Source organism: Leopardus geoffroyi, chromosome B2, assembly GCF_018350155.1.
Source record: "Leopardus geoffroyi isolate Oge1 chromosome B2, O.geoffroyi_Oge1_pat1.0, whole genome shotgun sequence".
NCBI lineage: Eukaryota > Metazoa > Chordata > Mammalia > Carnivora > Felidae > Leopardus > Leopardus geoffroyi.
The window spans coordinates 50,390,587-50,402,711 of record NC_059332.1 but is presented as its reverse complement, the minus strand read 5'-3'; the positions used below and the strand labels follow the sequence as shown (position 1 = coordinate 50,402,711).

The following is a 12,125-nucleotide window of genomic DNA, read 5'->3' as shown; positions in this document are numbered from 1 at the left end:
GCTCTCAAACACTTCATTCCTGATTTATGAGACCGGGGCATGGCATTCTCATGACAGCCAAATCTGGTCATGGCCTTTGCTGCTTCAAAGCCTGTCCAGCCTAAACCTGTTAGCCAGGTTTATGAGATCTCTGATCATCTGGACTTGCTTCCATCTTCAGCCTCTTGCCATGTGTAGTCCACATTCCAGTCTGATTCCCATTCTCTCAGTTGCTCACACCATATATTCTTATCACCAGGCCACTGCTGTTTTCTGTCTGGTACACAGGTTCTTCAACTTCTTGCCTTTTACTCATTCTTTGTGTGTCACTGTAGATGTCATTTTCTCTGAGTAATATGCTTTGACTTCTCCAAGGCTGGATACCGTGCGATTCTGTGCATTCCCATCACATTCAGTGCTTCATTATGTCCTGTGCTCTTCCTATCATGGCCGCAGCCAACTCATTGTCTGTATCCTTGAGCAAACAATGAGCTCTTTGAGCGTGGAAACTGTGCACCATCTCTTATCACAGACTGCCACACAGAAGGCACCCAATCCCTTCTTGAATATATGAATACATAGTGTTAAAGAACAAAAATTCAACTGAGTGAATTTGAAGATCTAATTGGCTTTATTAAGCAGCTCTTGAATGGGCAGCATCCCATCTAGCGAGTAGCATGGAGGGTATAAAATGGAGGGTTTTTATGGGAAGGAGGGTGGAGCAAAGAAGTTATTAGGAAAAGAAAAGGATTGTTTCAGGCAAGGTCACTTTCCCTTAGGGGAAGAGAAAGAGGTCTTATCATGCAAATTACCTCATCTTCCTTTGAGGGTTAGAGAGAGCCCTGTAACAGATTACCTCAATGATGCTTATCAGAAAATTCCTGAGTGATGAAGACTACATTTCTGGGGAAGGTTGAAACTACAATTAGGTTAGGTATTAAGCCCTAGTTTAGTGACTTAGCCTAAGTGACACCATTTTGGGTCTGTGGTTTTCTTTTTAGCAATAGATTGGAGTGGGAAAAGGATATATACACTTTTAGTATAATAATCTGACCAATTTGTCCAAGCAGAAAATTTGTAATGGGTAGTTGTAGGAAGTGAGATCAAGAAATAAGTTCGTTCCAGATTTTAGAGGCTCTAACACTTAAAAGTTAAGTTAAGAGTTTGATCTGGGGCACCTGGGTGGCTCAATCGATTAAGCATCCGACTTCAGCTCAGGTCATGATCTCGCGTTTGTGGGTTTGAGCCCCGGGTCAGGCTCTGTGCTGGCAGCTCAGAGCCTGGAGCCTGCTTTGGATTCTGTGTCTCCTTCTCTCTCTGCCCCTCCCCATCTCGTACTCTGTCTCTCTCTTTCTCTCTCAAAAATAAATGTTAAACATTTTTTTTTTTAAGAAACAGTTTTATCTTTATCCTGTGAGCAGTGAAGAGCTATTAAAAATTTTACCTCCGGGGCGCCTGGGTGGCGCAGTCGGTTAGGCGTCCGACTTCAGCCAGGTCACGATCTCGCGGTCCGTGAGTTCGAGCCCCGCGTCGGGCTCTGTGCTGGCAGCTCAGAGCCTGGAGCCTGCTTCCGATTCTGTGTCTCCCTCTCTCTGACCCTCCCCCGTTCATGCTCTATCTCTCTCTGTCCCAAAAATAAATAAAAACGTTGAAAAAAAAAATTTTACCTCCAAGGGGTGCCTGGGTGGCTCATACAGTTGGGTGTCCGACTCTTGATCTCAGCTCAGGTCATGATCTCACTCACAATTCGTGGATTTGAGCCCCACATCAGGCTCTGAGCTGACAGAGAATCCCTGCTTAGGATTCTCAGTCTCTCTCTGCCCCTCCCATTCTCTCTCTCTCTCTCAAAAAAATATTTTTTTATCTCCATGAAATGACATGATTATAATGTTTATTTAGAAATAATAATTTGTCATTGAAGTGCTTTATAGAGAAAATAAGTAAGAGATTGCAGACGGGAGATTAGACTTGGAACTTCAACTTCTCACGTATAAGGAAAAAACACAGAAACAGTTGGTAACTGTGACCCTTAAAAAGCTTTGTAGGCTTCTTAATGGTGAGAACCAAGTCTTATTTCTTATTTCTATCCATTTCTTAGTCTTATACTTGTTTCTATCAATTGCAACTAATACAATGGCATGCATTTCACTGATGGTCAGTAATAGTCACTAAGTGAATGAATGAGGTATACAAAAAAGGACAGATGCATAGGTTTTGGCAAGGAAGACTTGCTAAGACTTAACTGGTTGCCTCTGGAAAGGTGTTAAGTAGTTAATAGTCCTCTTGCTAGAAATAGGGGAAATAGGAACAGGATCCAGTTTATGGAAAAGGCGAGTCCAGAAGTTCACACTTTTTGTGTATCTTTTTCCTAGAAGGGATGGACAAAAAGCAATTCATTCTCATAATACCCTTAAACCTAAGAAGTAATTCATAATATCCCTACTCTGTTTCTCACCTTTTTAGTGGCAGGAAGAAAGTTGCCAGAAGGTTGAGTGAGTCACCCACAGTCATAAAGCCAGGAGGGCCTGTCCAAAGAATGGAAGCATAACCCCCTTCTGACATGGTTATCCATGGCTCAGAACATGAAGTCTCATACAAAGCGAATCCTGATTTGAATAAGAGCTTCACGACACTCTGGTTATATTACCTCCTCTTCAACGTTTCACGTAAGTTGAAGGAGATGAAATTCGAATTGCCTGTAGTCTAACTAAACAGCAAAAGTTGAAAGGAAATAAAAACCATGCTGCTTTTAGTAGAATCCTCTGGTTGGTTGTTTTCAGGGAATGCGCTCTTGTGTAAAGTGAAATGTTGCAAAAATGGTTAAATTACAACTAAGGTAAGGGTGCAAGTGAAGCCTGGTGATATGTAGTCCAGGTTGGGGTTAAGTAAATGATAATCGCCCTCCATGCCGGTTTAATCAGTGACCTTTTCCCCCAAGGCATAAAGATGTTGACTTTCACACATACTTGGCCAGGGGTCTGTGAATGTTGCCTGCCAGCTGTGAACCATATGCTGCCCACCCAGACTGCCTCCAGAACTCGTGTCCCTCACAAATGCCCCAGCTAGGTCACCTTCAAGTCAATGAGACTAGCTGTATAATACATGGGGTGGCCCATGGTTATTCATTCACGTACAAATATTTATAGAGTGCCTATTTGTATGACACAGTGCTAAGTCGACTGGAGGTGGGAAAGGACCATAAATACCAACATGACTAAAGCATTCCCTGAGCCTGGAAGGAGTTTAAGATTTACTCAGGTAAAGCACATCACTTGAGAAGAAAAATTTTAATAAAAATTTTAATAAAACATTTTAAGAAGTGTAGGTATCCCAAAATACTGTTCCAGTATTCTGCAATAGGTCAGAAAATCAAGAGGTGATCTCAGTTTGTAGGACAGAGATAGAGCTTACTTTTTGTTTGGAGGGAAGATCTTCTGGAGGAGGAGAAAGTTGAGCTGGATCCTTTTGCTGTTTTTATTAAAACCTGGCCTGAATCTAAGCTAAAACATGCCAAATGAGTCACACAGAGATAAAACAATTAAACAACAGACTGCTTGGCTTGCACAACCCAACATCCGGGCTTGTTGTTCTGATGTTGCATAGCCTTGGCCTACCATTGCACCTTTTACTGTTTTAAGACTTTGAATTTTTTGAATTTACTGTTTCAGGACTGGTATGAGCTTTTAGTTGTTAATTATGAAGGATTAGTCAAATCCCTGGTAATCAACCAGCAAATGGAAGCCATCTCACCCTAGAATTCTGGATTGTTGAGGCATATTGGGCAGGATCCCAGAGACCAACAGAACATGCTAGACCTGATGGCTGACTCAAGTCTAAGACTCTGAAATCAGATCGGAGGTCAAAGGCTGCTGCCGCATTTTCTGTGCAGAGCCTTGGTAGGGAGGAAACACGCTGAGATAGGATACAAAGAGTGTTCTCTGCTCAGATCCTCCTTCTATAAGTGGGGACAGACAATTTGAGGTATAGAGGGAAGAGATGTCTTAATCAACTTCTGTTCTACGTGCCTACTACATGTCTAACATGTTGCAAGGATTCCAATAAAAATTTATTGACAGAAAGGGTCTTTGGGAATAATAGTTGACAAAGTTGGGGCCCAGGTGCATGTTTCCCAAACTGGAGTCCTGAAACTCCAGACAGGTGTCTTGGGGACCCCCATGGAGATGTGAGGGAGAGCATTCCCAAGTGCCCTTCCTCCTCCTATAACTGTCTTTGATCCGAGTGGTTCTGCTTTTGTCTGTTTTATATAATAAGAGTTTACCATGGTTTTGTTTGAAAACAGTTTGAAAATTGCCAGAAAAATCCTGGAAGTGGAAAGAAGAAGAGCCTTTGGGACTATATGATACAATCTTAGCAGGATATTGTTACAGGATAAAGGGGAGTCAGACCACTTAGTAGTGTCACGGAGCATGGTCATAGCCACAAGACTGACCCTAGGCCAGTAGAGAGAAGACGTGCGGAAGAAGGAGAAAGGTGGCCAAAGAGATCTTACGAATCACTTCTCAAGGGCTTCCCTTTGGTCATTGACTATGAACCAACCTCCTGAATATAGCAGACAAGACCCTACTTCCTCCTCTTACTCTTCCCACTGTCTCTGTCTCTATATTCCAGCTACTCTTCCTCAAATCTTGCCTGAAGATCTTTGCAAAGGCCGTTCCCTCTGCCTGGGAAATGTCCTTCCTCCTTTTCTGGGTGAGTCCTTCTTTGAGTTTCCATTGAAATGTCCCTTTCTGACATCCTATCTCCCTCAACCTAGACCAGGATGGCTCCTTTGTTTCCTGTATTTCTAATTTAGTGGGCTTATCACAATTGCAATAATCTATTCAAGGACTGCTCCTTTTCCCCCAGATAGATTGTGAGTTCTAATTTTTTTTAATGTTTATTTATTTTTGAGAGAAAAGGTGTTCCAGAGGAGGAGGGACACAGAGAGGGGAAGACAGAGAATCCAAAACAATCAGTGCAAAGCCTGACATGGGGCTTGAACCCAGGAACCATGAGTCATGACCTGAGCAGGAGTCAGATGCTCAAACAACTGAGCCACCCAGTGCCCTTGATAGGTTATGAGTTCTGATGAGAGAAGGAAGTTCTCCACTGTATTCTCTGCACCTAGCACAGTGTCAGGCACCTAAGAAGTGCTCAAAAAATTCTTCATAAATGTGATTGGCAACTTTTAAAATGTCCCCAATTTTCCCCACCTGCTAGTATTCACAGCCTACGTTACCTGGAGTAACTTGCTTCTAACCAATAGAATTCAGCAACGTTGAGGGTATGTCATTTCCATTATTAGGTTACATAAGACTGCAACTTCCATCTTGCTGATCACCTTCTCACCTTATATGCTTTGATGAAGCAAGCTCACATGTTGGAAAAGCTCAAGGAATTGAATCCTGGCAACAACCACATGAGTCTGGGAGTGGATGCTTCACCCAGTCAACCTTCAGATGAGATCCCTGCCCTGGCCAACACCTTGATTACAGCCTTGTGAGAGACCCTGAAGCTGAGTACTTAGCTAAGCATGCCTCAACTCCTAACCCTCAGAAACTAAGAGATAATAAATGTGTGTAGTGTTAAGCCACTAAGTCTTGGGGATAATTTCTTACACAGCAATAGGTAGCTAATAAGACAAATAAGTGAATAAGTCAGTAAGTGAATGGATTTGAAGTGAAGTGAAGTGAAGTGAATGAAACTGAAGACCTCACTAAAGGAAGGGGAAACTAAGACCTGGTGGAGGTGAGGGGATAGTGTAGAGAGAGTGGACTGATATGCTCAAAGACAATTGTCCATGCTTCCTGTTTGATTTTGTTTCTCTCAACCATAGAATCTAAAGGAGGCGTTTAGGGGAAAACTCTTCCAAAGTTTTTAGAATCAGAAATTCAACAGGTGAGTGGACATTTTATATGCCCAGGCACTATCTGATATCATTCATAAGTATTTGTGTTTGTAGATGAATAGCAAAGATACATCCTCAGTGATACCAATTCAGATGCAGTTTATATCAGAACATACAGTCTAGTTTGGGAAGCCTTTATTTTAAGTAGCTGTATTTTATTTATTTATTTATTTATTTTATTATTTTTTTTCAACATTTATTTATTTTTGGGACAGAGAGAGACAGAGCATGAACGGGGGAGGGGCAGAGAGAGAGGGAGACACAGAATCGGAAACAGGCTCCAGGCTCTGAGCCATCAGCCCAGAGCCTGACGCGGGGCTCGAACTCACGGGCGGCGAGATCGTGACCTGGCTGAAGTCGGACGCTTAACCAACTGCGCCACCCAGGTGCCCCAAGTAGCTGTATTTTAAATCTTGATCCAAGTAACCCACTCAGATCATCTTTGTCTCATGTGTCGTTGACACTGAACATGGAAACAGCATTAATAAGTTGGAATAGGTTAGTGGGCTTTGATTGAGTCTGCAATCCAGATGTAAACAATATAAAATCCTTGATAGAGCTATAAATACCAGCTTTATCAATAGCTCTCATAATTTACAATTTTCCAATGCATTTCAAAATGCTGACTCTCACCTTTTTCCTAGATTGGTTTCTTCACTTCAGAGTGATAAAAGAGTGCAAAAAATAATGATATACTTTGGAGTGCATTCGTGTTCCAACATCCAGTTTTAATGGAGGCCTACAAAGAAGTTCCTTTTCTGCCTTCTTAAATGTCGTATTTTCCTGCCCAGTTACACATGGGAAATATAATTGGTTATGGAATTTCCCTTGGATTAAGCTTGTTTCAATAGGAACTACTAATTACTTTATCACTGTGGCATTGTAATCTGCCCTAACATTTAAAGTTTATTTGCTCTCAAATAAAGGGCATTTGGTCTTCCTATTATTTATAATCATTTTCTTAATCTTATCCTAGAAGCCAAATCCCATTACAGTTGCTCATTATAAAAAGCTCATGTTTGCTCTGTGGAAATGCATAAATGCATCTAATGACACTATGAACCTTCAAGTGTATCCAAAAGAAAGGGAGAAATCTGAAGAAATCTGAATGATAAAATCTTGAACTTAAAGATGAGCTGTGGAGTGCTTATCTGAGTTACAAACTTTAAAAAATTTATTTATGTTGAGACAGAGAAAGAGAGAGTGTGAGCACATGCATGCACATGTGAGTGGGGGAAGGGCAGAGAGAGGGGGAGGGAGAGAATCCCAAGCAAGCTGATAGTGCAGACCCTGACTCGGGGCTCCATCTCATGAACCATGAGATCATAATCTGAGCCGAAATCAAAAGTCTGATGCTCCGCCAACTGAGTCACTCAGGCATCCCCCTGAGTTATAAACGTAAAAAAAAAAAAATCATTATTTACAGAGGGATGCATTTCACTATTCCTTAAAATGTCCAGCTTGTGTAGAAGTTGTAAGACCAAGATTCTATTTTTAAACATTTTTGAAAGTCCAGTATTATATTTTGAAAGACTTAATATTTTGAAAGTCCAGTGTTATATTAGTTTCAGGTGTGCAATAATAGTGATTCAGTAATTTTGTACATTATTCAGTGCTCATTACCATAAATATACTTTTAATCCCCATTACCTATTTCACCCATCCCTTCACTCACCTCCCCTCTACAAACCATCATGTTGTTCTCTATAGTTAAGAGTCTTCTTTTTTTTTTTTTTTTTTTTTAATATTTATTTATTTTGGAGAGAGAGAGAGTGCATGAGCAGGGAAGGGGCAGAGAGAGAGGGAGACAGAGGATCTAAAGCAGGTTCTGTGCACAGAGTCCAACATGGGGCTCAAATTCATGAACCGCAAGATTATGACCTGAACTGAAGTTGGATGCTTAATCAACTGAGCCACCCAGGTGACCCAAGAGTCTACATTTTGATTTATCTCTTTTTTCCTTTGTTCATTTGTTTCTTAAATTCCATGTATGAGTGAAATCATATAGTATTTGCCTTTCTCTGACTGACTTATTTCACTTAGCATTATACTTTTTTTGTTGCAAATAGCAAGATTTCGTTGTTTTTTTTAATGGTTGACTAATATTCCAAGACCAATATTCTTTTTTTTTAAGTTTATTTATTTATTTTGAGAGAAAGAGAGCGCACGTGCTTGAGTGTACAAGTGGGGGTGTGGCAGAGAGAGAGAGAGAGAGAGAGAGAGAGAGAGAGAGAGAGAGAATCTCGAGCAGATTCCATGTTGTCAGCATGGAGCCTAACTTGGGCTATATCCCATGAAGCATGAGATTATGACCTGAGCTGAAATCAAGAGTTGGATGCTTAACCAACTGAGCCACCCAGGCACCCCACAAGACCAAGATTCTTAAAGCTGCAGTCTCAGGGGCCACTTCCAAGAGGTAATAGATGAGAAATGAGGATAAAGTAGCTGTGAAAGTGTGATGGGAGTGTACTGGGGCTGGAGAGTCACATGCCTTACACTCAAGTGGGCTGGGACAACAGCTTGTGACTTTCTCACAAGCCCTGGCCCACTGGGTCACCTTAGTCTGCTACAACAGTTCAAACAGTACTTGAGGAGAAAGGCTTGGTCTTGTCAGTGTCCTTGCCCTCTCCTGTGCTTCCATAAGATGGGATTGCGGCGAGGGGTGTATTACCTGAATTATCATGGGACTAGAACAGAGAGGTTTAGAATCCAAGAAGTGTCCCTGAATGCTCAGATCCCCACCATTGCCTACTGCCTTCCCTCCTGACTTTGCCTACAGCTAAATTGACTATAGGCGTGCTTCAACATCTGGCTTCTTGGCCAGGGTGTAGGGGTAATTCCTGGATACTTTGGTTTGCCAAAGTGAGTTGTTAGTGAGCCCCTCCAAAACTGTCCTGTATCTAGTTCCTGGTCTAGGTGATTAGGGTCTGCTGTAGGGTCATTTCCGTCTGTCACAGTGGGCCATTCTCCAGTTAGCTACTTTCTTTTCTCTCACTTCATGGGGGAGCTTCAGGAGCCCCTCCATACCATATGGGAACCAAGATGGTCATTATGCCACCAAATTTACTTAGGAGTGGCCAACTCCTAGGCTTTGTGCAGGACAGGTTGCAAGGCAAACTCATTCCAGAGTCCAAGTCATAGATTGAAAAAACAAACAAACAAACAAACAAACAAACATACAAAATGCCCCTGTCCTTGGCATTACTCTCTACAACTCCCCAGACTTCCCCTAAAATGGAGAGATGGAGAACCATATAATTCACTTCCTGCCTCGTGTGACTCTATCTCCATTTTATTTTGCTTTTCTGAATACCTGAGATCTCCTTTATGTCATATCCTGCTCCTTGCCAACTCCAGCCTCAAGGTTGAGATGTAATGACTGATGAGATAGCATATGAGAAAGATCCACTTACCCATAAAGGAACTAATTCAGGAGGCATCGAAAAATAATATACCTCTTCTATAAGTCAACAGGAAATATATCATCTGATTTGGAATGAAAATTGTAACTTGATTCTTTAATATACTTAGAAATTCATTGGATGTCACATATGTCAGCCTTTAAAAATGATGAGTTTTCTGCTATTTATTGTATGACATTCAGGAAAAGGTAAAACTATAGGGACAGAAAACAGATCAGTAGTTGTCTAAGGCTAGGGTTGAGGAGAGGGGTCGATGAAAAAGGGGCACCAAGGAACTTTTTGGGGTGATGTATCTTGATTGTGGTGGTGGTTACATGATTGTATAAGTTTATTAAAACTTACAGAAATGTACACCAAAAGGAGTGAATTTCATTATACATAAATTACATCTAAGTAAACCTGACTTTTACTGAAAAATGATGACCTTTCATATTCCCAAGATGATAGCTGAGCACTTACTAATAATGCACTGTTCTACCACTTAGATTACATGAGCTCATTCAGTCTTAATAGTAACTCTATTTGGAAGGTACTGTTTCATTATCATCACCTCGATCTTACTATCAGGGAGGTGAGGCCTAGAAAAATTAAGTAACTTGCCCAAGACCACACAGTGAGTATAGCTGGAATTCAAACCCAGATCCTTTAGGTGCCAAAGACTGTGGGTTTCACCACTGTGTTATATGGCCTCTCAAGATAAGTAACTTTAGGCTGATAAATATTTAAGAGGTAAACTGGTAACATTTATGTGTGCCTGTAACTTACACATCTGAGACCCTTTTTTGGTTCAGTCATATTTACTCTCAGATCAGAAAGTAAATGGTATCCCCCACCCCAAACAGACACACATCCCAGTTACCCCGATCAAGCATCCTCGGGAAGAGTGAGAGACCCATTCTTGTCAGTAGCCTTCAGTAAGCTAAGGATGAGTCAGATCTGGGTGACTATTTGTTAGGAGGATCCCCTGGAAAGTTCTAGAGGTTATGTGGCCTGCCATAGCTCAAACTGCTGACCAGCCCCCAACCTATACTCTCAACTGGGGGCCTTGCAGTGCCAGCCCAGACACCACTGCAGCCTGGTATGACAAAGATGGAAGACTTCTCTCCTGCTTGCAGAGAGTTACCTTCTCAAGGTCATTATCTTTGTGACCTGGGTCTGAGAACTCCACCTCATGCTGCCTCCAACAGCAAATGAATAAAACACTGTTTTCATTAGCTGCTGGTGCTAACACACCCCAGAAGTCAGGGTGTCTGAGAATCTTCCCAGCTGCTTTTCTCTACAACAGACTGCTTTCCATAATTAATTACGGAGGTTGGTGTAGGATAGTGGTAAGATATGGCAAACTTGTGGGGACTTAGGTTTGGCTTTTGCCCAGGAAAAGGGGTGCTGAGCCCCGCATCTAGTCTCTTGGTTCTTCCAACGTGATATGTATGTTTCAAGGCCTACTTACCATTAGCAAGGCAGTCAGGGAGTACGCTTCAGTACAGTAGAAGCATTGGACATCTGCTGAATCCCCTGCAGTGGAAATTTAATTGGTCTTGTATCAATTTGCTCAGCCAGGGACCTTTGATCAAAAGTAGACAATGCAAACACACTGAATGGGCAAGAATCCACCCCAGCAAATACCACTCTGTGTTTTCTGCTTTACTTAGGGAGCAATTTGGTCCTCCCAGACTGCTGGTGAGTCACTGATGCCCATAGGGCCAGAGGAAGGTGTTTTGGAATTGAGACCGGACCACCTAGGCCACAGCTTAACTCATTTGTCATCAAGCTTTACTGGGCCCCTGGACCAAAGAGCAGAGCATCTCAAAAATGCACTTGTCCCCAATTCTCACTATTAAGGGGACCTACTGGTATATTTGGTCAATGTATGATGAAGACAAGGAAGGCTGGGATAGGTTGGGTAAGTTTTGGTGGGATGGTGAGAAGGAGAGAAGTATAGGAGTCAGGCACGGTTGAAGATAGGGAGCCTTTCCTGAGCTGATAGCCTCAGAAAGACGTTCTTGAAGCCAGGGTCATCTTCACACTGAAAACAGAGGATCAAAAATAAGCAAGCAGATCCTTAGGAACAAATTTTGTCTGTTCTTGATTTGGCCTGGAAAAGAACCTATCTGTGCTGCTCTAAATTGTTATCAGTTGTTTGTACCTCTGTATAAAAGAGTTTTCCCTTTTTTCTAGAGAACCTGATGGAAAGGGTCATGGTCAAGGGAATAAAGGACCTAGAGGAATAAGGACTGGAGACAAAAGAGCAAAATGTTGCATATGATTACCTTTGCAGCCCAAGCATGAAGGGTAAAGAATATTCAAAACTGAATGAGACTGGCAAAAAGCACCCAAGAGATCAGCTGAGATGCTAACAGAAGGTCAGTCTTTGTTCCCAAACAGTGGGTGGAGAGACGGAGGCATGGGCCCTCCTGGAATTTTATTTCCTCAAACATTAGAAATCACATACTTGAAACCTATAAAGCCATCCTATATGTTTAAATAGAAAAGAAGGGGCGCCTGGGAGGCTCAGTCAGTTAAGCGTCTGACTTCGGCTCAGATCATGATCTCACAGTTTGTGGGTGCAAGTCCCGTGTTGGGCTCTGTGCTGACAGCTCAGAACTTTGAGCCTGCTTCAGATTCTATGTCTCCTTCTCTCTCTGCCTCTACCCTGCTCGTGCTGTGTCTCTCTCTCTCAAAAATAAATGAACATTAAAAAAAAAAAAAAAGAATATTGCTACATTTATTGCTGTCCCTTTTCCCATATCTTAGTAACCTGTTTTGGTATTTCAGTCCTCTTAAATAATAAAAACAAGTCCTCTTGTGCTTCAATA

General features: G+C 41.9%; 1 long non-coding RNA gene across 1 annotated transcript; it reads left to right on the top strand.

Annotated features, from left to right (window-relative positions):
• The first annotated feature begins 2,426 nt into the window (after window positions 1-2,426).
• LOC123608508 lies at window positions 2,427-11,550 on the top strand. The gene is made up of 4 exons (XR_006717264.1): window positions 2,427-2,645; window positions 4,609-4,689; window positions 5,285-5,877; window positions 11,488-11,550. It is a non-coding gene; the product is annotated as an uncharacterized LOC123608508 (long non-coding RNA).
• The last annotated feature ends 575 nt before the right edge of the window (window positions 11,551-12,125 follow it).